Source organism: Mustelus asterias, chromosome 10 (assembly GCF_964213995.1).
Source record: "Mustelus asterias chromosome 10, sMusAst1.hap1.1, whole genome shotgun sequence".
Lineage (NCBI taxonomy): Eukaryota > Metazoa > Chordata > Chondrichthyes > Carcharhiniformes > Triakidae > Mustelus > Mustelus asterias.
In genome coordinates, this window is record NC_135810.1 from 112969496 (window position 1) to 112995185 (window position 25690).

General features: G+C 46.2%; 1 protein-coding gene across 1 annotated transcript in view; it reads left to right on the top strand.

The window, feature by feature from the left end:
- The first annotated feature begins 597 nt into the window (after nucleotides 1-597).
- The window catches only part of LOC144499872 (interleukin-5 receptor subunit alpha-like), a 61089-nt gene continuing 35996 nt past the window's right edge, over nucleotides 598-25690 (top strand). The window contains exon 1 of the mRNA XM_078222476.1: nucleotides 598-728. The gene's annotated coding sequence lies outside the window, so the exon portion shown is untranslated. The remainder of the gene's footprint in view (nucleotides 729-25690) is intronic.

The following is a 25690-nucleotide window of genomic DNA, read 5'->3' on the forward strand; positions in this document are numbered from 1 at the left end:
TGAAGTGAGGAGAAATTTCTTCACCCAGAGGGTGGTGAACGTGTGGAATTTACTTCCAGAGAAAGTAGTTGAGGCCAAAATGTTTGATTTCAAGAAAAAAATTAGGCTCTTGGGGCTAAGGGGATCAAGGGATATGGGAGGGAAGGGAGATCAGGATATTGAATTAGGTGATTAGCCATGATCAAAATAAATGGTGGAGCAGACTCGAAGGGCCGAGTGGCCTACTCCTGCTTCTAGTTTCTATGTTTCTATTAATCTGGATTATCTGGAGAGGAATCCCGGCTGTGCATCTGGAGGGGTGCGTGAATGTGCACTGAGAGCAAAATTCTGTCCTCTGTCTCCAAATGGGAAAATTAGGCCCAATATCACCATTCATTCAATGCTGCTGGGTGGGTCAGAATTCTGGGACCCGCTCCCAAACCGATACGATGCAATCTGGATGGTAATCAGTTTATCTGATGTCTTGTTGCCTGTATAGACCAGAGATTACAGTAAATCAGATGAACAGGAAGTTTTGTTCGTGACCTCAGCAGCCGGAGTGGGATTTCTCTCGAATAGCTGTTCTTAGAATATGTTGCACGGGGACAAGAGTTAACATCTGGAGGAAAAAGCGGCTTATTGCTCTTCTGAAAAAAGCGCCCCACTTGTCGATCGGGGAAAGGAAAGAGGCAGTCCACTTCGCTCTGCTTGTACGAACACTTGTGAGTTTTTGATTGGATATGGCACAGGTAAAAACCTCTCTCATAACCAACTTTTAAAAACCATTACCTTCAAATTGTTTGCTGGTTTAGTTTGACTTGAGGTGAACGCAATTTTCTGTAGCAAATCTGGCACAAGTGTGACATTTTTGATGTTTTTCTTTCAGTTTCTGTTAGTTTATGAGTCGACAATGCTAGACTTTTTTAGTCGGGTTTCCTAAAGCGTCTAACTTGTACCTGTCTAATTAGGAAGCAAGTGCATGAGCTGGTTTATTGTCAAGAATCCAGGCATTTCTTCTAGTTTTTCCTTCTTGTGCCAATTCAAAGTGTTATCTACTCGTGGGTCAGAACAGAATCAGCAGGAAATTGGCAATCTGGCACACATTAGAAAGAGCAATAAATTCACAACAACAACAAGGTTCAGTTTGTATTTGAGCTTATTGACTGGCAACATAAAAGAATAGGACACTAATCATTGGTTTTACAGAGACAGGAGAACGAAACATGGGCCATCAAGAAATGGCAGAGATGTGATTCACAGTAGAAGATATAAGTTGCATACCAGAAATAAAGAGCAAGCAAGGGGCTAATATGAATGAAGAACTCAAAGAAGTTTATATCATCAGGACATAAGTATTAGAGAAACTCAAGAGACTAAAAGCCAACAAAGTCACATGATATTTCCTGGATGAAAGCAGCTCCAACAACAATCAAGAAGCTCAATACAATGCAAGACAAAGCAGTCCACTTGATTGATGCCCCTTCCAGCATCTCCAACCTCTAAACCTTCCACCACTGGCACACAGTGTGTACCACTGACAAGATGCATTGCAACAATTCACCAAGGCTCCTGTGACAGCACCTTCCAAACCCATGACCTCGACTACCTTTTTTAATATATTGTTATATATTTTTATATTTATTTATTAGGCTTTCATTAACACTGCAATGAAGTTACTGTGAAAATCCCCGAGTCGCCACACTCTGGTGCCTGTTCAGGCACACTGAGGGAGAATTTAGCACGGCCAATCCATCTAACCACCATGTCTTTCGGACTGTGGGAGAAAATCGGAGCATCCGGAGGAAACCCACACAGACACAGGGAGAACGTGCAAACTCTGCAGACAGTGACCTAAGCCGGGAATCGAACCTGGGGCCCTGGAGCTGTGAGGCAGCTGTGCTAACCACTGTGCCACCTTGCCGCCCCAAGAAGGACAAGAAAGGCAAGGGCAATAGATGCATTGGGAATACCGCTACTTGCAAGTTCCCCTCCAAGCCACTCACCATCTTCACTTGAAGTTATGTCGTCATTCCTTAACAATGGCTGGTCAAAATCCTGCACTCCCTCCCTAACGGTGCCGTAAGTATTCCTACAGCAAAAGGTCGGCAGCAGTTCCAGAAGGCAGCTCACCACTCAAGGGCAATTAAAAATTAGCGATGAATTCTGGTAAATGCAAGAAAAAAATGACTGTCTATTCCCTTGGGTTCCTAATAACGGCAGCCGCAGAAATAATGGATGCACTGGTTATAACTTTCCAAACTTTTCTAGATCCTAAAATGATCCCAGTAAATTGTAATTTACAAAATGGAATATTGCTGTCGGAGAAAGAGTGAGAAAAAGAGGAAAGAACAAGGCAGTTAGCCTGACATCATGCTGGAACATACTGGAATCCGTTATTAAAGAAGTCTTAACAAAGGAATGAAAATATTTGATAACAGACTGAATCAACATGGCTTTACAAAGGGAAATCGTGTTTGACAAATTTATTAGAGTTTTCTAAGAATGCAACTGATGGGGTTAATAACAGGGAATTGGGATTTCGAAAAGCATTCAATAGTAGGATAGAAAAACAGGATATTCTATTCAAGGTGTGATATTTCTAAAGGGTGATGTCCAGAAGACTTGGAGGTACTCGTCAATGGAGCACAGAAAGTTAGTATGCAGATACCACAAGCAATTGGGAAGGAAATTGGCATGATTCTTTTCATTCATTCGTGGGACATGGGCATCTCTGGCTGGCCAGCATTTATTGCCCATCCCTAGTTGCCCTTGAGAAGGTGGTGGTGAGCTGCCTTCTTGAATCGCTGCAGTCCACGTGTTGTGGGTTGACCCACAATGCCATGGGGGGGGGGCTATTTCCAGGATTTTGACCCAGTGACAGTGAAGGAACAGCGATATGTTTCCAAGTCAGGATGGTGAGTGGCTTGGAGGGGAACTTGCAGGTGGTGGTGTTCCCATGTTGCCCTTGTCCTTCTAGGTGGAAGTGGTCAAGGGTTTGGAAGGTGCTGTCTAAGGATCTTTGGTGAATTGCTGCAGTGCATCTTGTAGATAGTACACATTGCTGCTACTGAATACCAGTGGTGGAGGGAGTGGCCGTTTGTGCATGTGGTGGCTATCAAGTGGGCTGCTTTGTCCTGGATGGTATCAAGCTTGTTGAGTGTTGCTGGAGCTGCACCCAGCCAGGCAAGTGGGGAGCATTCAATCACACTCCTGACTTGAGCTTTGTAGATGGAGGACAGGCTTTGGGGAGTCAGGAGGTGAGATACTCGCCGCAGTATTCCTAGCCTCTGACCTGCTCTTGTAGCCACTGTGTTTATGTGATGAGCCCAGTTGAGTTTCTGGTCAATGATAACCCCAAGAATGTTGACAGTGAGGGATTCAGTGATGGCAACACCACTGATTGTTAAAGGGCGGTTGTTAGACTGTCTCCTATTGGCGTTGGTCATTGCCTGACGAAAATGTTGTGTGGCGCAAAAGTTACTCATTGATCTTCATTGCAAGGGGATTGGAGTACAAGAATGAAGAATTCTTGCTACAATTGTACAGAGTTTTGGTGAGACCATGGGCAGAATCTTCCCAAAATAAAGATCTAGGGGGTGATCTTGTGAAAAAAATTCTAAGTACCAAATGAGAGAGAAAACGGGAGAGTTTCAGACTCATTTTTTGGGTTAGTTTGAAAATGCAATCTTACGGCACTTAGTGCAAATAAAGAGCCAGGCTGTGTTTCTCACCAACAGGGGAGAGTGCGGATTCAGAGCCTGAGCTCACCAAGGAAGCCAGCTGCTGAGCTTTAGGGCTTCCATTATGCAGGCACCCTGATCTCCCAGTGTACAGGGAGATATCTTGCCACGGTTCCCACTTGTCCCACAGACATCAGGATCACCCCCCCCCCCCCCCCCCCCCCCCCCACTCGTCATTAAAGAGTCCCAGATGCTATAGTCCAGGCTCACTTACCTTAACCAACTTGCTGGTCAAGGTTCTGCCCTGTGAGAATCATAGCTGGCCTCCACCAAAGGAAAGCAGATGTGATGGCCTTGTTGGGGGGCATCGGAGGCTATTAAAGCCCCCTGGTTGGTTGTGGGCAGGGCTGAGCCCATGAGGCAGTGCCAGCCTGGTACTGCCCACCTGGCACCCTGGCACTGCCATAACCACTGAGTGGTGGTTGAGGTTGTGGGATGAAGCTATGATGCAGGGGGGAGGCAATGGGAACTCCAGAGGGGTGGAAGGGTAGGGGGAAGTCCCACCGGGGATGCGATCAGGATGGGAAGGGAACTCTGCCGGGGGGTGGAGGTATAGTCGGAGTGAGAGGGAGGGCGGGGAACTCTGCCAGGCTGGCAATCGACATGGTGGGGGGGGGAGTGGGCGGGTGTAAAGAACCTTGCAGATCAGGGTGGGAGGGAGGGTTCTCTGCTGGGGGTGCAATTGATAGCGGGGGGTGTTGATGGCTATGTCCTTGTGGCAGGTGCGGGCGTGGGAGACCGGCGCAGGGGGTCCTGATGTCCCTTGGGGCAGAGGGGGTGGGTGGCAGGAGATATCCCAATATGGGGCACCTGCGCAATGGCACCCCTCGAGTTCAGCAGCTGGCTTCCCCGGCAAGTCCAGGCTCCACCTTGGAATTTTGAATGCTGACAATGGATCTCATTAAAACATATAGGATTCCAGAGGGTATTGACAGGGTGGACACTGAGAGGTTAATCCTCCTGGCTGGTAATTAGAACACGGGGGGCACTGTCAGGGACAATCAATTAGGACTGAGATAAGAAGAATTGTCTTCACTCAGAGGGGAGGCAATGGCCCAGTGGTATTATCGCGAGGCTATTAATCCAGAAACTCAGCTAATGTTGTGGGGACTTGGGTTTGAATCCCGTGGGATTCAACCTGGGTTCAAATCCCGTGGGATTCGACCTGTGTTCGAATCCCGCCACGGCAGATGATGGAATTTGAATTCAATAAAAAATATCTGGAATCAATTAACAATGACCATGAAACCGTTGTTTGAAAAACTAATCTGGTTCACTAATGTCCTTTAGGGAAGGAAATCTGCTGTCCTTACCTGGTCTGGCCTACATGTGACTCCAGAGCCACAGCAATGTGGTTGACTCTCAACTGCCCTCTGAACAAGGACAACTAGGGAGGGGCAATAAATTCTAGCCAGCCAGCAATGCCCATGTCCCATGAATGAATAAAAAATAGTTGATGAAATATTAATGAATATTTGGAATTCTCTGCGCTAGAGGGTGGCGGGTGTTCTATCACTGCGTATATTCAAGGCTGAGATTCTTGCTCTCCTCGGGAATCAAAGAATATGGGGAACGGGTGGGAAAGTGGAGTTGAGGTAAAAGATCACCCAGATCGCATTGACGGGGGGAGATGGTTGATGTATGGCCTCGTGCGACTGGAGCTGGTTAAGATATTAGATGGGGCAGTGGCATGATCAATTTAAACGTGTGGAAGAGAGTTCTTATTTGAGAAATTTAATTGTCTGAGGAAGAAGGAGTGAGGACAATGGTGACATTGTGAGCAGGACTCTGTACCGGATGGGATATGAGCAGCAGAGTTTTGGGGAATATCAGGATTATGCTGTGTGCCAAATGGGACAGATGTATGGAGGAAGAATTCAACAACAGAGAGGCTGAGATAGAAGTAGACAAGACAGAGAACTTTTCAATAGTATTTCCAGATTCAAATGGACCAGGCACTGAATGTAAGACCTTCTGACTCTGTGCGACTCATTTCCACACTAGATGCTGTACAGGCAAACGAAGTGAACCATTTTTGATGCATCAGTTAAAGCAACAATGAGTAGTTCAATGCCATTCATAATGTTGCGGTGTTTTTCTAAATGAATAAGAAAAACTTATTTTGAGATGTTGGTTCCTATTTTAAAATGGTTAGACTTAATGCTCCATAAAATAAACAGAAGCACAATTGTAAGAACATGAGAAGCAAGAAAAGGAGTAGATCATATGGTCCCGAGAGTCTTTTCCATGATTCAATACAATCATGGCTGATCTTAGATCTAATTTCCACTTTCCGACCCACTCCCCAGTCAGAATATTACGGCCGTTCACGGGATTTTCATTCTCTCTTCCACCTTCTTCTGTCGGAATAAAGATACAAAAGTCTAAGATCACGTACCAACCGACTCAAGAACAGCTCCTTTCCTGCTGCCGTCAGACTTTTGAATGGGCCTACCTCGTATTAAGTTGACCTTTCTCTGCACCCTCGCTATGATTGTAACACTGCATTCTGCACTCTCTCCTTTCCTTCTCTATGAACGTGATGTGGAGTTGCCGGCGTTGGACTGGGGTTGGCACTGTAAGTCTCACGACACCAGGTTAAAGTCCAACAGGTTTATTTGGTAGCACGAATGAGTGCTTGATGAAGGAGGAGTGCTCCGAATGTTTGTGCTACCAAATAAACCTGTTAGACTTTAACCTGGTGTTGTGAGACTGCTTACTGTTCTCTATGAACGGTATGCTTTGTCTGTATAGCGTGGAAGAAATAATACTTTTCACCGTATACTAATACATGTGACAATAGTAAATCAAATCAAAGAACGGAGATTTGGCTGGAGCCAAATTCTCTAACTTCACTGCTGCGACCACATGGCGAGAAGGGCTGATACGATCGCACTCCCCCCCTGCCCCTGCCCCCCTCCCCCGCATCTTTCTTCATTCTCTGAAAGACCAGATCATTAAAGGCAGAAATTTTGCAGCAGCTCACACCTTGCTACTGCTGCAAGTGAGGGCGGAGGAATTGGCGCTCAGCCAAATCTCCATTCACTGCACCGGGACCAGAGAATCCGGCTAGCATGAGCAACTGGAAAATTCCGGCCAAGAAATTTGGGGAGGGAGCATAATAGAGTCCAAAACAGGATTTAGAACAAAGTTTGAGCAAGACATGTTCCAGAAAAGTTACAAAACCAGGGTGCATCGTTGGCTGGCGATCATATTTTTTGTTGACAGGAGGTCATTCTGATCGAGTGTTCACTCAGTGTTTGATTCTGAAATAACTTTACTTTGTCACATTTTGCAAACCAAGGCATCAAGGGAGAATGATGGTTGATCCTCGCACAATGCGCATTCTTTGCTTCAAAAAGTGGTTGTGAAATAGTCATTTCCTTTAAAAGTAAATGTTGGTTTCTCATCATTTGAAAACCCCAGGCAGAGGGGGTTGTGAAGAAGATAAAAGGTCGTGAATGTAGCCCACTCCATTGCGCAAACCAGCCTCCCATCCATTGACTCCATCTACACTTCCTGCTGCCTCGGAAAAGCAGCCAGCATAATTAAGGACCCCACGCACCCCGGACATTCTCTCTTCCGCCTTCTTCCATCGGGAAAAAGATACAAACGTCTGAGGTCACGTACCAACCGACTCAAGAACAGTTTCTTCCCTGCTGCCGTCAGACTTTTGAATGGACCAACCTTGCATTAAGTTGATCTTTCTCTGCACTCTAGCTATGACTGTAACACTACATTCTGCACTCTCTCATTTTGTTCTCTATGAACGGTATGCGTTGTCTGTATAGCATGCAAGAAACAATACTTTTCACCGTATCCTAATACATGTGACAATAATAAATCAAATCAAATCAAATAATAATGAAAAATCTGGGTGGAGAATTGGGAATATTTCTTTTTGTACTCATGGCTGTTTGGCCCACAGATGCATTGGCAACATAAAGAAAATACAATCACATCCTGTGCCTGGGGTCTGAGCGATTGGCCACAATACGTGAAGATAGAGCATGTTGAGGAGGTGATGACCCAGTGGTATTATCGCTGGGTTATTAATCCAGAAACTCAGCTAATGCTCTGGGGACCCGGGTTCGAACCCTGCCATGGCAGATGGTGGAATTTGAATTCAATAAAAAATATCTGGAATTAAGAATCTACTGATGACCATGAAAGATTTGTCGATTGTCATAAAAACCCATCTGGTTCACTAATGTCTTTTAGGAAAGCAAATCTGCCGTTCTAACCTGGACTGGCACAATGGCATAGTGGTTAGCACTGCTGCCTCACAGTGCTTGGGACCTGGGTTCCGGCCTTGGGTCACTATCTGTGTGGAACAAAGAACAAAGAAAATTACAGCACAGGAACAGGCCCTTCGGCCCTCCAAGCCTGCACCGACCATGCTGCCCGACTTAACTAAAACCACCTACCCTTCCGGGGACCATATCCCTCTATTCCCATCCCATTCATGTATTTGTCAAGATGCTCCTTAAAAGTGACTACCGTATCCGCTTCCACTACTTCCCCCGGCAACGAGTGCCAGGCACCCACTACTCTCTGTGTAAAACATCTGCCTCGTACATTTCCTTTAAACCTTGCCCCTCGCAGCTTAAACCGATGCCCATTGAACATTCGCCACTCTCCAGTCCTCTGGCACCATCCCCGTGGACAGTGAGGACCCAAAGATCAAAGCCAAAGGCTCTGCAATCTCATCCCTTGCCTCCCAAAGAATCCTAGGATATATTTCATCAGGCCCAGGGGACTTATCGACCTTCAGTTTATTCAAAACTGCCAGGACATCCTCCCTCCGAACATCTATTTCCTCCAACCTATTAGCCTGTGACACCTTCTCTTCCTCAAAAACATGGCCCCTCTCCTTGGTGAACACTGAAGAAAAGTATTCATTCATCACCTCACCTATCTCTACTGACTCCATACACAAGTTCCCACTACTGTCCTTGACCGGCCCTAACCTCACCCTGGTCATTCTTTTATTCCTCACATAAGAGTAAAAAGCCTTGGGGTTTTCCTTGATCCGACCCACCAAGGACTTCTCATGTCCCATCCTAGCTCTCCTCAGCCCCTTTTTCAGCTCATTCCTTGCTAACTTGTAACCCAATGACTATCTCCTTAGTTTTGTTGACATTGAGGAGATTATTGTCGTCACACCAGTTCACCAGATTCTCTACCTCATTCCTGTGCTCTGCCTCGTCAATGTTTGAGATCCGACCCACTACAGTGATCTCATCAGCAAACTTGAAAATCGAATTGGAGGGGAATTTGGCCGCACAGTCATAGGTGTATATGGAGTATAGTAAGGGGCTGAGGACACAGCCTTGTGGGGCACCGGTGTTGAGGATGATTGTGGAGGAGGTGTTGTTGCCAATCCTTACTGATTATAAGGCAATGTAAGGAATGTAGGGCAAAGGGAATATTTCAACATCTTTGTCTTACCTCCATTTCCTCCCTCCATCCCCAATTCTTCTTAATATCCAGGTTCTTGTTGTAATATTTCAGCCTGTCCTTGGTACATCAGCCAAAGGAACTGGGCAAATAATTGTCACCAAATGCTTTGCATTAGACAGTAAACATGGTGGGCACTTCTTGATCTTGCTTGGCATCGATTTTTGTTTTGATTTGATTTGATTTATTATTGTCATATATTGGGATATAGTGAAAAGTATTAAAGCAAATTACTGCGGGAGCTGGAAACTGAAACCAAAATAGAAAATGCTGGATAATCTCAGCAGGTCAGGTAGCATCTGTAAGGAGAGGTCTAGTTTGGACCAGGGAACGGCGCGGGCTTGGAGGGCCGAAGGGCCTGTTCCTGTGCTGTATTGTTCTTTGTTCTTTGAGAGAAAAGAGCTGACGTTTCGAATCCAGATGACCCTTTGTCAAAGCTGAAAGGCAAAGTGGAAGATATTTATACTGCAGGGTGAGGGAATGAAAGATGAGTCATAAACACAAAAACCAAGGGAAAGGCTGCTAATAGCTGTCCACAGAGAGAATAAAGGGTGTGAATGGCCAAACGGCAGAGAAGCTAAAATCAGAAGGTAAGCTGTGACAGGGCAGCATGCTGGTTAGCACTGCTGACTCACAGCGCCAGGGACCCGGGTTCAATTCCAGCTTCGGGTCACTGTCTGTGTGGAGTTTGCACATTCTCCTCGTGTCTGCATGGGTTTCCTCCGGGTGCTCCGGTTTCGTCCCACAGTCCAAAGATGCGCGGGTTAGGTTGATTGGCCATGCTAAATTGACCCTAGTGTCAGAGGGGCTAGCGGGGTAAATGTGTGGGGTTACGGGAGTGAGGCCTGGGTGGGATTGTGGTCGGTGCAGACTCGATGGGCCGAATGGGCTCCTTCTGCACTGTAGGGATTCTATGATTCTATTCTATGAGATGAAGATGTGGGGGGAAGGGAGGGCAATGGGTGAGAGAGAGGTAAGCTTTCGGGAAACGGGAAGCAAAGGGGGAGAAATGGTAAGAAAAAAGGGAGATAAAGTAGGGGGAAAGAGTGGGGGGAAGAAAAATGAAGAAAGACGATAAAGAAATAAAACAGTAAAAAATTAAATAAAATGAAAACAAAGGGGTCGAGGCGGGGTCGAGCAAATCAGCTGAAGTTGTTGAATTCGATGTTGAGACCGGAAGGCTGTAAAGTGCCTGGCCGGAAGATGAGATGCTGTTCCTCCAGTTTGTGTTGAGCTTCACTGGAACATTGCAGCAGGCCAAGGACAGACATGTAGGCATGGGGGGCAGGATCGTGTGTTAAAACGGCAGCAACCGGAAGGTCAGGGTCATGATTGCGCACAGACCGAAGGTGCTCAGCAAAGCGATCACCCAGTCTACGCTTGGTCTCTCCGATATAGAGGAGACCACATTGGGAGCAGCGAATGCAATAGACCAAATTAAAAAAGGTGCAAGTGAAACGCTGCTGAACCTGGAATGAATGTTTTGGACCTTGGATGGTGAGCATGGAAGAGGAAAAGGGGCAGGTGTTACACCTTCTGCGATTGCATGGGAAGGTGCCATGAGTGACGGGAGAGGTGTTGGTGTGAGTTTTAGGGCAAATCCTCCATGATTAAAGAACCCAGGGATAAAGAAAATGGCCGACTGGCTGTCAGGAACCTTTACAGCCACATGAATATGCAAGAGGCTGGGAATAACGAGAAGGTCGAGACAGGGATAATCTAATCAACAGGAAACAAAGGAGAAACCATGGCCAGCAGACACGGAGTAAATAGCCCAGCAGCAAGACAATGAGAACAGAGATCATTCCATCCACAGACAACATCAATGACTCAGCTCGCTGATGGGATTCCAATCAGGATGACTCAGAGAACATTTAAAAGACATTAAAATATCAATTAAGGGCGGTCCCGACAGTTCCGGCCCTTTTTGTTCCAGTCAATCAAAACTACCAATGATCAGAAACTGTTTTGTGTGAGAGAATCACTGGTTCAGGTTTTAAAAAGGGACAAGCAATCTCTGGTCTCTCTCTCTTTTTCTCTTCGGACCAGCATGGCAGCTCTCCCCACTCTCTTCTCCTGTTCCTGGCTGCTTCTCGTTCGTCTCCAGCACGCAGCTCGATGCCCACTGAGCAATTTAAACTAGGATTGTGAGTATCCTCCGGTGAAGTTCCCGAGATCATCATAGTGGATGAGGCTTTGGGGAAAGGGGGGGGGGCTTTTGCATGCACCTTTCATAGTTTAAGACACTGGTAAACTTGTGTAAAGTAAGCATTCCCGTTGTGCCCGTTTTAGTATTCCTTCCATAGCTATAGTCTTATAGAGCATAAGGCATTGTGTGTTGTTTTCCTGGTGTTTGGTGATCTTGACCTTGATGTTTTAACAAATATATATATATCTTTGACTTCCATTGGAGTCCGTTTTGATCTTTTCAATTTCTCACCAACGATCTCTGACCAAGTCACAATATTAAATATCCCTTACCATAATTCCGGAGTCTAGAACTGAGGGTACCCTGGGCGCTTCGAAACCACCCACTCAGGAAAGGCTGCCAGGTAGTGGATAGGCAGCAGTTTCCTTTTCTCTCTCTTGGGAGCGCTACTCTAGTGAAGTAGACGCAAGGTGGCCATTGTTCCATCGGCGAGAGAGAGAATCACTCGGGCATTGGGGGGGTTTGGGTAACGGAGAACCAAACCTGAGATAAGCCCACGAGTGGAGTTAAAAAGTGGGATCCCGCTACACTGCGTATAGTGGAGGAGTGGACTAGGTTATCCTGGAGGGAACGGTCTCTGCGGAATGCTGAAAAGTATTGTTTCTTGCAAACTATATAGACAAAACACACTGTTCATAGAGTACATACGGGAGAAGGAAAGGAGAAGATGCAGAATATAATGTTACAGTCATAGCTATGGTGTAGCGAAAGATCAACTTAATATATGATATGTCCGCTCAAAAGTCTGATGGCAGCAGGGAAGAAGCTGTTCTTGCGTCAGTGGTACGTGATCTCACACTTTTCTATCTTTTTCTCGATGGGAGAAGGTGGAAGAGAGAATGTCCAGGATGCATGAGGTCCTTGATTATGCTGGCTGCTTTTCCAAGGCAGCGGGCAGTGTAGACAGAGTCAATGGGTGAGAGGCTTGTTTGAGCGATGGACTGGGCTTCGTCAACAATCCTTTGTAGTTTATTGCGGTCTTGGATAGAGCAGGAGCCAGACCAAGCTGTGGTACATCAGGAAGGATGCATTCTATGGTGCATCTGCAAAAATTGGTGAGAATCGTAACGGACATGCCGAATTTCCTTCGCCCCCTGAGAAATTGGAGACGTTGGTGGTCTTTGCATATGCATCCACATATTGGTGAGATTTTCCCGGAAATTGGAAAAGACTGATGTGGGCGGGAACCACAGCACTGAAGGCACCGTGGGCAATGGCGGCTTTCACCTCTGTTCTATGGGTTCCGCAATGTATTGCTGGCGGGCAGACATCTGATTCGACTGCCCCCAACAACTTAGACAGCCAAAGATTGGGGCACCATTTTTAAAGGCTGCCCACTGCAGAGAGAATAAACCAATTCACTCTGGAACCCCACCTCACCCCAGCACGATGTGGGCACTGCCGAGGCAATATCCAGGCACTGCCTGGGCACCACCTGGACTCTGCCCCCACAACTACCCTGGCACTGTTCCCCTTGCATTGCCTGGGCAATACCTCGGCAATATCGGAGCACTGCTTAGGCACTGCCCCCTGGCATTACCCACCCCTCGCCACTGTGCGGGCGCTGTCTATGGATGGATTTTCTGACGGGGAGGGTGGATTTTGTGGCAATAGGGGCCTGATAATAATATGGTAATTTATTATGATGAGTTATTTTCGTGCTGTACAGAGAGGGTGTGTCCTCCTTCACTATGCTCCTTTTACACTTTGTCTCTGGAGGTGGGAACACGCTTTGCTTCTTGAGTCTCATCCGACCTGAGTCAGGAAGGGTGAGGGAGACAGGCGGTTTAGAATTGAAGTGTAGGTAAGTCAGTGCGGAGTGACAATCCGCTGCCTGTAGGTTACGGTCCTATGACGGAAGTAAACAATTGCTCCTCACGCTCCTTGACCTCACAGCAGCCTGTTATATTTTTGATCGGACCATCAAAGATATCAGCGTTCCTCCAATTCCAACTTCTTGTGCACCCCAATTTAATCAAGCCAGATGTACAGTTGCACCAAAACTTCCCCATTGTTATGTTCCCCTCCCCCTTGCAATGAACAATATTTCATTTGTCTTCCGAATCATCTGCTGTAACAGCGCATTAACATTTTGTGGACTCACAGGTTTTTAAAAGTTTGAAGTTTATTATTAGGTTCATGAGTAGGCTTACATTAACACTGCAATGAAGTTACTGTGAAAATCCCCTCGTTGCCACACTCCGGTGTCGGTTCGGGTACACTGAGGGAGAATTTATCGTGGCCAATGTACCTAACCAGCACGTCTTGCGGACTGTTAGAGGAAATCGGAGCACCAGGAGGAAACCCACGCAGACACGGGGAGAAGTTGCAGACTCCACATAGGCAGTGACCCAAGCCGGGAATCGAACCCAGGTCCCTGGTGCTGTGAGGCAGCAGTGCTGACCACTGTACCACCATGCCGCCATGAATTTGAACCTAGGTCTCTGGTTTACTAAGCAAGTGTGCTAACCTCTACACCACAAGACTAGAAGGTCCCCCTGTACCAGTGAGTTCTCAATCTCTCCCCATTTAAATAATATATTGCTTTTCTATTCTGTCTTCCAAAGTGGGCAAGTTCATGGTTTCCCATATTTTACTCCATTTGCCAAAATTTAACTCACTCGCTAAACCTATCTATTGTAAGAAGTCTCACAACACCAGGTTAAAGTCCACAGCATGCCTATCTTTTGTAACCTATCCCTTTGTAGACTCTTTATCTCCTCTTCACAACTTACTTTCCCAGCTATCTTGGTGTCATCGTCAAATTTAGCTACCATACTTCTGACCCCTTCATCCAAATCATTGATGTAGATTGCAAATAGCTGAGGCCCTAGCCCTGATCCCTGTGGCACTCCACTAGTTATAGCTTGCTAACTCAAGAATGACCCATTTATCTCTCTTCTCTGCCTGCTGCTCTATTATCTCCCGAAGTGACCTAAGACGGATTGTTTGACAATGCTCCTGTGAAATAGTGCGTCGGGACGTTTCATGGCATTAATGCTGCTTTTCTTTTTGCAAATTCTTGTTTTTCATGGACATTAATTGGACACCACCCTTCCCTTTATCACTCCTCCTGCTGCCCTTTCCCAAAGAACTGTAGCTTTGAATTAGAATTCCTAGTTCAAGTACAGCTTTAGAACCTGAGCGTGCGTTCCTCTGCCTGACTCAAATTCTCACCACCACAACAAACACATCAGGGGAACAAGTCTGTGGTTTTTCATTAGAATGCAATAAGGATGATTATTTTTTTCATTTCTGCATGTAATAACTTACTTGGGCAGCACGGTGGCACAGTGGTTAACACTGCTGCCTCACAGCACCTGGGACCCGGGTTCAATTCCCAGCTTAGCTCACTGCCTGCGTGGAGTCTGCACGTTCTCCCCGTGTCTGTGTGGGTTTCCTCCGGGTGCTCTGGTTTCCTCCCACAGTCCGAAAAACGTGCTGGTTAGGTGCATTGGGCATGCTAAATTCTCCCTCAGTGTACCCGTACAGGCGTCGGAGTGTGGAACTAGGGGATTTTCACAGTAACTTCATTGCAGTGTTAATGTAATTCTACTTATGACACTAATAAATCAACTTTAAAAGTTAAACTTGAGGCTACATTGTTCATGATATGTGCAGCTACTCTTGTTTGTGACATTAATGATAACTGCCTACCATAATGACTAATATTTTGTGTTGCGTCTCATGTTTTGGAGATTGATAGGGTAGAGAAGTGCTTTATGTTCAGCTTTATTATATCCTACACTTCTCTGCAAATTTGGAATTTTCCAGCCTTCCCCCCTCGGTGAGATCTTCTGGGATCTCCCTGCAGCAGGTTCCTCGGTGGCAGGCTGGGTAAGCCATAAAAAGTGCCATAGACATTGGCGGGATTGGAAGATCCCGCCAGTGGCGAATTATGAACCACCTCCGCTACCGAAAAACACGGTGGGGGGGGGGGGGGAGGGGAGGTGGTGGTGGTGGTGGGGGGGGTGGGGGGGGGGGGGGGGGGAGGTGCGGGGGGGGGGGAGGTGGTGGGAGTGGGAGGTGGTGGGGGGGTCAAACATCCTGCCCATTGCTTCTCATAGTCTGAAACTTACCTTCAATAGTTTAAGAAAATCTGCCTCCAGTATGATATCATGAACTAAAAATAACTAGCTTGCGTTTATACTCATCCCAAAGCAATGGGTGGCATAATGGTTAGCACTGTTGCCTCACAGCGCCAGGGACCCGGATTTAATTCCAGTTTTGGGTGACTGTCCGTGTGGAGTTTGCACGTTCTCCCCGTGTCTGCATGGGTTTCCTCTGGGAGCTCCCGTTTCCTCCCAAACCCCGGAAATGTGCTGGTAAGGTCTCATCAAAAATGAAATCCAATGTGCTGATTGGCCATGCTAAATTGCCCCTTAGTGTCAGGGGGACTAGCTAGGGTAAATACATGGGGTTAAGGGGACAGGGCCTGGGTGGGATTCTTGTCGGTACAGGCTTGATGGGCCGAATGGTCTCCTTCTGCACTGTAGGATTCTATGATTTCACAACCAATAAATTACTTTTTAACTACAGTCATTGGTGTTGCATGAGTAAACACAGCAGCCATATTTGCTTATGGCATGGGTTTGTTAAGCAGCAATGCAATAAATGATCATTAATGACTTTGCTGACCTTGCTTGAAAGGTGAATTTTCGATAAACCATTGGGGTAATTTGCTGTTATTCTCTAGTTCGTGTCATCAAATCATTTAAAGCCAACTGAACAAGAAGATAGTCTTGGTTCAACATCCCATCTGAAAAGTAATGCACAGAAAATCCGAACGGTTTCCCCACACAATTTTTGGCATGCAGGAATCTTGACTTGCTTTGTACCCAATGGCTTGGAAATTGATAGCTCACCAATTTAGCTTTGCCTCCTCATTTACCTGAAGACAGCATTAGGCTGAGTGGCTCCTGCATTGCTGGGTGCCTCTGTGCTCAGCAGGAAGCCGAACCGTGTGTATTCATAACTTGTGTTTAAAGGCTCTTAAAAAGTGGGGAGGTGATGGCCTGGTGGTATTATCGTTAGACTATTAATCCAGAAACTCAGCTAATGTCCTGGTGACTTGGGTTCAAATCCCATCATGGCAGATGGTGGAATTTGAATCCAATAAAAAAAAATGCAATTAAGAATTTACTGATGAACGTGAAACCATTGTCGATTGTCGTAAAAACCCATCTGGCAATCATAGAATCCCTACAGTGCAGAAGGAGGCCATTTGGCCCATTGAGTCTGCACCGACCACAATCCCACCCAGGCCCTATCCCTGTAACCCCACATATTTACCCTGCTAATCCCCCTGACACTAGGGTCAATTTAGCATGGCCAATCATCCTAACCTGACACTGCTGCCTCACAGCGCCAGGGACCCAGATTCGATTCCCAGCTTGGGTCTCTGTCTGTGTGGAGTTTGCACGTTCTCCCCATGCCCGCGTACATTTCCTCCGGGTGCTCCGGTTTCCTCCCACAGTCCAAAGATGTGCAGGTTAGTTGGATTGGCCATGCTAAATTTCCTCTTAGTGTCAGGGGGACTAGCTCGGCTAAATGCATGGGTCATGGGGATAGGGCCTGGGTAGGATTGTGGTCGGTGCAGATGCGATGGGCCAAATGGCCTCCTTCTGCACTGTAAGATTCTATGATTCTATTTTTGGAAACCGGACCGTCCAAAGAAAACCCATGCAGACATGGGGAGAATGTGCAAATTCCACACTGACAGTGGTTCACTAATGTCCTTCAGAGAAGGAAATCTGCGGTCCTTACCTTGTCTTACTTCCATGTGACTCCAGAGCCACAGCAATGTGGATAACTTTCAACTGCTTTCGGGTAACTACGGATGGGCAATAAATGCTGGCCAGCCAGTGACACCCACGTGCCACGAATGAATAAAAAAATGAAGCTGAACTGAATCACAGGAAGCTGCTGCTGAATATTATTAGTGCAAGTCTAGATGAGGAAAATGGAAAACTAAGGCTGAGACAGAGAGAGAGAGAGGGTCACAGGTGAAGTGTTGGGAGCCTTCGTGGTGAAGGTGGTCTGAGGTATATGTTTCCTCAGGGTTCAGGAGATACCCAAGGACCATCCTCAGAAGGGATTGGGAGGAGATAGTCATGGAGGTAAATTCCCAATTCCTAGATCTGAGCATCTTCCCGCACTGCCACTTGAAGTCTAATGAACTCACGTGGTCATGCTCAATGAAAGTATCTTCACATGACATCTCCTACACACATCACCACTGGCCTCTCATGTTGCCTGATGAACTACATCGCTATCACCCAGCTATCATCAGCACTGGCAGCTAGGCCTCAGGCCCCACTTTCAGACATTCCACTTCACTTTCGCATGCTTACCAATGCTGCCAGTTTCACACCAGCCTCTGCTGCCTATCCATACTTTCACCTGTTCCGATATGCAGCTTACCAAGGCAAAGTGTACATTGGCGAAGGAGGTTTGGCTCCGTCCCGCCTTCTCCAGTGGCAGTATGGGTCTGAATTTCACATTCAAAATAATTGGCTTAACGATTAAGTTTTTTTGGGCCACAGATAATGATCAACTCATTTTGAAAATAATCTATGTCAGCCAGTGTTTGGGCTGAATGGCCTCTTTCTGTGCACTGTAACTTTTTAAAAATTCATTCTTAGGACATGGGCGTCGCTGTCTGGCCAGCATTTATTGCCCATCCCTAGTTGCCCTTGTTCAGAGAGCAGTTGAGAGTCAACCGCACTGCTGTGGCTCTGGAGTCAAGAGTAGGTCAGACCGGGTAAGGATGGCAGATTTCCTTCCCTAAAGGACATTAGTGAACCAGATGGGTTTTTCTGACAATCATAGAATCCTACAGTGCAGAAGGAGGCCATTTGGCCCATCGAATCTTAACCGACCAAAGTCCCATCCAGGCCCCATCCCCATAACTCCAATGCACTTACCCTACTCAGGGTCAATGTAGCATGGCCAATCCACCTAACCCGCACATCTTTTGACTGTGGGAGAAAACCGGAACACCCGGAGGAAACCCACGCAGACATGGGGAGAATGTGTGGACTCCGCACAGACAATGACCTCAGCCGGGAATCGAACCCACGTTCCTGGCGCTGTGAGGCAGCAGTGCTAACCATTGTGCCACCACGCAGCGCCCCAGTCTCAATTGACAATGGTTTCATGGTCATCAGTAGATTCTTAATTCCAGATATTTTTAGATAAGTTTTCTATTTGGACCTAAGGCCTGTTGGCTTCTAGTCACAGGCTGATCATACAGAAACTTCCGAGAGTCAACAAACGCAACTGTCAATGCAGTGTGATTTTTATCCTTGTTTTAGGTAAACACTAAGTTTGAAAGATCACAACAATTTATGTGATCTGTGGCTGTTTTTATTGGGTTTCGAAATGGTTCAGTAGGCCACAAGTTTAGTTGAAGCCTTTGAAGTATCCTGTTGCTTTCGAGTGGAAGTCACCTCATCCGCAGTAACAAAGGAACAGGAAGTCTAGCATTGTCTGCATTTGAAGGAAGGCACTTCATGCACGCAAGAGTTTACTGCTGTTCTCATCATCATCCAATGTAGCGCAGATGGGAGATGCCTGTGGTAGGGGTCAGGTTTCAGTCATGGTGAACTTTTAGCATGGAAGCTCTTCCTTAACTCCAGGCAGCACATCCACTCTATGTCAGAGTGTATTCAAAAGCACAGTCAAAATCTGATAACGTCACCTTGTCATTAAAAAGACCAATTCTGCATCGGATTAAGATAGAACATAGAACAGTACAGCACAGGAACAGGCCCATCGGCTCACAATGTTGTGTCAAACATGACACCAAATTAAACTAATCCCTTCTGCCTGCCCTTGGTCGATATCCCTCTATTCCTTGCATTTTTATGTTTTGATTTGATTTGTTATTGTCACATGGATTGGTATACAGTGAAAAGTATTGTTTCTTGCGCGCTATACAGACAAAGCATACTGTACATAGAGGAGGAAAGAGAGAGTGCAGAATGTTGTGTTACAGTCATAGTTAGGGTGTAGAGAAAGATCAGCTTAATGTGAGGTAGGTCCATTCAGAAGTCTGATCTAAAATCCCCTTAAACACCCCGATCGTATCTGCCTGAAACATCCCCCCGGCACGGGTTCCAGACACCTACCACTCTCTGTGTAAAAACGTGCACCTCACATCTTCTTTGAACTTTCCCCTCTCACCCTAAGTGCATGCCCCCAAGTATTCGACATTTCAACTCTGGGGAAAAGATTCTGATTGTTAACCCTATCTCTGCCTCGCACAATTTTATAGATTTCTATCAGGTTTCCCCTCAGCCTCTGCCGCTCCAGAGAAAACAGCCCTAGTTTGTCCAGCCTCTCCTTATAGCTCATACCCTCTAATCCAGGCAACATCCTGGTAAACCTCTTCTGCATCCTCTCCAAAGTCTCCACATCCTGCCGGTAATGTGGCGACTGGAATTGAACGCAATACTCAAATTTTTATAAAGCTGCAACATGACATCCTGACTCTTGTACTCAAAATCTCAACCAATAAAGGCAAGGAAGCCATATGCCTTCATTACCACCCTATCTATTTGTGTGGCCACTTTCAGGGAGCTGTGGACTTGAACCCCAAGATCCTTCTGTGCATCAATTCTGTTCAGGGTCCTGCCATTAACTGTATACCTACCCTGAACATTTGATCTCTTAAAGTGCAGCACCTCACACATGCTCAGATTAAACTTCATCTGCCATCTCTCTGCCCATGATCATTACGTCAACTTTGACTACAAAGACAAGTCAGGGGCTAGGAATGCTGCGGCAAGTGGCACACCTTCTGACTCTCCAGGGCCTGTCCACCATCCTCGTGGCAGAAGTCAGAACTGTGCTGGAATACTCACCACTTGCCTGAATGAGTGAAGCTCCAAACCGCTAGGACAAAGCAGCCCACTTGATTGGCACCCCATCCACAAACATTCACTCCCTCCACCACTAATACACAGTTGGCAGCAGTGCGTACCATCTACAAGACATTCAGCAACGCTCCTGAGACAGTACCTTCCAAACCCACAACCACTACTATCTCGAAGGACAAAGGCTGCGGACACATGGGGATACCACCACTTTGAATTTTCCCTCCAAATTACTCACCTCCCTGACTTGGAAATATATCGCCATTCCTTCAGTGAAAATCCTGGAAGTCCCTCTTCTTGGAACACTCTTTCACTGGAAAGACGGAGGCTGAGAGGAGACCCGATAGAGGTCTCCAAAATTATGAGAGGGACAGACAGGGTGGATGGTCAGAGGCTTTTTCTCAGGGTGGAAGTGTCAATTGCAAGGGGGCACAGGTTCAAGGTGAGAGGGGGAAAGTTTAAGGGAGATGTGCGGGGGAAGTTTTTCACCCAGAGAGTGGGAAGTGCCTGGGACGCGCTACCGGAGGAGGTGGTGGAAGAAGGCACTTTAGCAACGTTTAAGAGGCATCTGGATGGGCACATGAATAGGGAGAGATTAGAGGGATATGGCCCGAGTAAGGGCAGAGGTATTTTTTTTAGCTTAGTTGGGGCATCATGATCAGCATGAACTTGGAGGGCCGAAGGCCCTGTTCCTGTGCTATACTTTTCGCTGTTCTTCTTTGTTCTAACAGCACTGTGGATGCACTTACACTTCAGGGTATGCAGCGGTTCAAGAAGGCAGCTCACTACCACCTTCTCAAGGGCAGCTAGGGATGGGCAATAAATGCTGGTTTAGCCACATCTGTGAATGAATCAAACAAAAATCCTTTCATTATCTCGGTCTCTTGAATATTTTATAAAGCAGTAATGACATTGTCAAAGAGTTACTGAGACTGACAGAAAAAGTGACCTGAATGTCATCACTGGCAATAGTTATTAACCCAAACAACATGGGTTAGTTGCGTTGAAATTATTGTTAGCAATATTTGAGGATGAGTACATTTTAGTGACATTTTACTGTCCATTTTCACAGAGCCAGATTAACAACTGCTTTACAATGATTAACCGAAGATTGTTGTGCAGGAGCATTAGGCCTTTATCTATTAACAGTAATTCCTACTTTTTAACAACAACTGCCTGCATTTATATAGCACCTTTGACAGAATAAAAGATTATAACACAAAATTTGTTGCTATGCCACACTAGAAGGCAGTGGTCTAGTGGTATTATCACTGGACTATTAATCCAGAAACTCAGCTAATGTTCTGGGGGACCTGGGTTCAAATCCCGCCATGGCAGGTGGTGGAATTTGAATTTAATTTTAAAAATCTGGAATTAAGAATCTACTGACGACCATGAAACCATTGTCAATTGTCGGAAAAACTCATCTGGTTCACTAATGTCCTTTAGGGGAGGAAATCTGCCGTCCTCACCTGGTCTGGCCTACGTATGACTCCAGAACCACAGCAATGTGGTTGACTTTCAACTGCCCTCAGGTAACAAGGGATGGGTCATCAATGCTGGCCAGCCAGCGATGCCAATGTCCCACAAATGAATAAAAAAGCGATAATCGGACAGGAACCGTAAGACTTATGAATTTTAAGGAATATCTTAATGGCGGAGAGAGTGGTGGAGAGGTTACAAAAGGAATTCCAAAATCTTGGGGCCTGGGCAATAAAGAAAATATCCGGGTGTGGGCAAGAGGCCAGAATTGGAGGAGTGCAGAGATCTCAGAGTTGTAGGTCTGGAAGAGTTTGCAGAGTTAGGGACGAGACCACAGAGAATTGAAAATTCTTTAACAGCAAGGTGAACCGGGTGTCACTGTAAGTCAGAGGGCACAAAGGTAATGAGTGAATCAGATTAAATTTTTAGATTAGTGCAGCAAAATAAATGGAAAGGAACTGAATCAAACTAGCAATGTTAATGTTTAAAGTTTATTCATCAGTGTCACAAGTAAGCTTTTTTTATATTCATTTGTGGGACATGGGCGTCGCTGGCTGGCCAGCATTTATTGGCCATCCCTAGTTGTCCTTGAGAAGGTGGTGGTGAGCTGCCTTCGTGAATCGCTGCAGTCTACATGCTGTGGGTTCACCCACAATGCTGTTAGGGAGGGAATTCCAGGATTTTGACCCAGCAACTGTGAAGGAACTGCGATATATTTCCAAGTCAGGACGGTGAGTGGCTTGGAGGGGAACTTGCAGATGGTGGTGTTCCCATTTATCTGCTGCCCTTGTTCTTCTCGATAGAAGTGATAGTGGGTTTGGAAGGTGCTGTCTAAGGATCTTTGGTGAATTGCTGCAGTGCACCTTGTAGGTAGTACACAGTGCTGCTACTGAGCGTCAGTGGTGGAGGGGTTGGATGTTTGTAGATGTGGTGCCAATCAAGCGGACTGCTTTGTCCTGGATGGTGTCAAGCTTTTTGAGTGTTGTTGGAGCTGCACCCATCCAGGCAAGTGGGGAGTATTCCATCACACTCCTGACTTGTGCCTTGTAGATGATGGATAGGCTCTGGGGAGTCAAGAGGTGAGTTTCTCGCCACAGTATTCCTAGCCTCTGATCTGCTCTTGTAGCCACTGTGTTTATGTGGTGAGTCCAGTTGAGTTTCTGGCCAATGGTAACCCCTAGGATGTTGACAGTGGGGGATTGAATGTCAAGGGGTGGTGGTTAGAGTGTCTCTTATGGTGATGGACATTGTGTGGTGCGAATGTTACTTGCCATTTGTCAGCCCAAGCCTGGATATTGTCCAGATGTTTATGTTAACACTGCAATGAAGTTACTGTGAAAATGATTCTTTTCAAGTGTATTTTACCTTTTCAAAGTGAATTGATCTCGAGGAAATCATAGGGGAGGTGATGGCCTCGTGGCATTATCGTTAGATTATTAGTCAAGAAACTCAGCTAATGTTCTGGGGATCTGGGTTCAAATCCTGCAACAGCAGTTGGTGGAATTTGAATTCAATAAAAAAAAATCTGGAATTAAGAATCTACTGATGACCATGAAACCATCGTCGATTGTCGGAAAAACCCATCTGATTCACCAATGACTTTTAGGGAAGGAAATCTGCCATCCTTATCTGGTCTGGCCAACATGTAATTCCAGAGCCACAGCAATGTGGTTGACTCTCAATTCCCTCCAAGGGTAACTAGGGATGGGCAATAAATGCTGGCCAGTCAGCGACGCCCATGTCCCACGAATGAAGTAAAAAAGACTAGCATCATACAGTGCAGAAGAGGCCCTTCGGCCCATCGAGCCTGCACTGGTATGTGAGAAAAACCTGAACTCCCACATAATCCCATTTACCAGCATTTGCCCGATAGCCAATAAAGTGTTGTCTGCAAGTTCTTCATTACAAATATGCCATGTGGTGTTATAGATTTAATTACTGTGTTAGATAGCATCAATTATACTTGGCATTATTGCCATAGGAACATAGGAAATGTCCCTACAGTAAAGCTCCCACTTTCCCCAGCACTGGTGCCAATGCCGTGGTGGTGCCTTGAAGATCACTTGTGGCTAATTTCAAAACATTAAGAGTAATGTCTCTAAAAGTTTAAGTTTTAAGTTTAAGTTTATTTATTAGTGTCACAAGTCAGCTTACATTAACATTACAACGAACTCACTGAAAATCCCAAGTCGCCACATTCCGACCGATGCCTGTTTGGGTACACTGAGGGAGAATTTAGCATGGTCAATGCACCTAACCAGCGTGTCTTTCAGACTGTGGGAGGAAACCGAAGCACCCGGAGGAAACCCACACAGACAGAGAGAATGTGCAGACTCTGCACAGACAGTGACACTGTTAGGAATTGAACCCAGGTCCCTGGAGCTGTGAGGCAGCAATGCTAACCACTGTGCCACCGTGCCACCCTTCTCAGTGGCCGGAGACCCTTCACCAGATTTTGTTTTGATTTGATTTGAGTTATTATTGTTACATGTATTAACATACAGTGAAAAGTATTGTTTCTTGTGCGCTATACAGACAAATCGCACCGATCATAGAGAAGGAAAGGAGAGGGTGCAGAATGTAGTGTTACAGTCACAACTAGGGTGTAGAGAAAGATTAACTTACTGCGAGGTAGGTCCATTATAAAATCTGATGACAGCAGGGAAGAAGCTGTTCTTGAGTCAGCTGGTTCATGACCTCAGACTTTTGAATCTTTTTCCCGACAGAGGAAGGTGGAAAAGAGAATGTCCGGGGTGCGTGGGGTCCTTAATTATGCTGGCTGCTTTTCCAAGTCAGGAGGAAATGTAGACAGAGTCAATGGATGGGAGGCTGGATGGGAGATTCCCGTAATTTATAAACTCTATTCCACTCCTCTTGTGCTTCAGGTACAAAGTCAGAATTACGAGAGCCAGTGGACCCCACACTCCCATACTTATATATAGGTGAGGTTTCCTGATTGGGCAGGCAATTATCAGCTCAATCAGGGAGCTCATACTCCAAGATGCCAACCTCATGGGCCTCGTGGAAGTTATTACAGTCTTGTGATTTTTTTTTCCATGCAGACACTGCACTAAAAACTTCTATCTCTCTCCTGTTAGAAACATAGAAACATAGAAACATAGAAAACTACAGCACAAAACAAGCCCTTCGGCCCCGCAAGTTGTGCCGAACATATCCCTACTTTAGGCCTACCTATAACCCTCCATCCTATTAAGTCCCATGTACTCATCCAGGAGTCTCTTAAAAGACCCTATCGAGTTTGCCTCCACCACCACTGACGGCAGCCGATTCCACTCGCCCACCACCCTCTGTGTGAAAAACTACCCCCTAACATTTCCCCTGTTCCTACACCCCAGCACCTTAAACCTGTGTCCTCTCGTAGCAGCCATTTCCACCCTGGGAAAAAGCCTCTGAGAGTCCACCCGATCTATGCCTCTCAACATCTTATATACCTCTATTAGGTCTCCTCTCATCCTACGTCTCTCCAAGGAGAAAAGACCAAGCTCCCTCAGCCTATCCTCATAAGGCATGCCACTCAATCCAGGCAACATCCTTGTAAATCTCCTCTGCACCCTTTCAATCTTTTCCACATCCTTCCTGTAATGAGGTGACCAGAACTGAGCACAGTACTCCAAGTGGGGTCTGACGAGGGTCTTATATAGCTGCAACATTATCCCTGGACTCCTAAACTCAATCCCTCGATTGATAAAGGCCAGCACACCATACGCCTTCTTAACCACCTCCTCCACCTGCGGGGCCGATTTTAGAGTCCTATGGACCCGGACCCCAAGGTCCTTCTGATCCTCTACAGTACTAAGAGTCTTTCCCTTTATATTGTACTCCTTCATCCCATTTGAGCTGCCAAAATGGACCACTACGCATTTATCTGGATTGAAGTCCATCTGCCACTTCTCCGCCCAGTCTTGCATCCTATCTATGTC